The sequence below is a fragment of the Acyrthosiphon pisum genome, unplaced genomic scaffold (assembly GCF_005508785.2).
Source record: "Acyrthosiphon pisum isolate AL4f unplaced genomic scaffold, pea_aphid_22Mar2018_4r6ur Scaffold_16676;HRSCAF=17341, whole genome shotgun sequence".
Taxonomy (NCBI): domain Eukaryota; kingdom Metazoa; phylum Arthropoda; class Insecta; order Hemiptera; family Aphididae; genus Acyrthosiphon; species Acyrthosiphon pisum.
Window position 1 is genome coordinate 1 of NW_021765624.1, and position 771 is coordinate 771.

Here is a 771-nt window from a genome sequence, read left to right on the forward strand (position 1 = left end):
GGAAAGCCAATTGAGATGTTGTTGGTTCCATTTTACTCAGGTAGTTTTTTAATAACTTATGTGCACTTAGTGATCATAATATAAAAAAAAAAATAATATTTTTTCTAGTCAATTGTACGGTATTGTCACCGAAGGATGAACAGTGTTTGTAATTTAATCCGTACGAACCCAGTAGCTGCTCGAGTTCTCAGAATGGTAAATTTAAGTTTAATATTTGTATTCAATTGTATTTATCTTTAATACACCATTGTGTTTTTAGGTTTTGGCATTACCTCACCTGCCCGCAACCAGGAATGACCCGCGCTGTCCATTTTCCATGGAGGATGGTTTCGATGCTATCATGGACTACACAAGACAATTTCCTCCAATTGAGGTATGAGAAACTTTCTAATTGGGTATGTGCAATATTTTTGGTTGTTACAGGTCGGTCCAGGTTTAATCAGTTGTTTTGGAGAAGAATATAGAACCAACAACTACTTGGAGTCTTTCCACGCTACACTTCTAACCCAAATGCAAAGACATCCCAATATATGGAATTTTATTCGTGAGTTTTTGCAGTACAAGGTGTATCGTGTTTTATATGTTGCATCCTTGTGTTAAATGTTTGTTGTTATCAGTATCATCATTATTATAATATGTATTATTTTATGTTTCATGTTTAACCTCATAAGAAGTAGTGCTCACAGGATGTGTTGGTACATGTTGCGTCCTTGTCCTATATGTTTGTGTTTTTGTGTATCTCATTTATGTCATGTGTAAACTAACTAACAC

The 771-nt window shown here is 34.6% G+C and overlaps 1 non-coding gene across 1 annotated transcript; it reads right to left on the bottom strand.

Annotated features, from left to right (window-relative positions):
* Window positions 1-291: 291 nt before the first annotated feature.
* Window positions 292-358, bottom strand: Mir3021-3 (microRNA mir-3021-3). The gene has a single exon (NR_128571.1). It is a non-coding gene; the product is annotated as a microRNA mir-3021-3 (primary transcript).
* Between the last annotated feature and the right edge of the window lie 413 nt (window positions 359-771).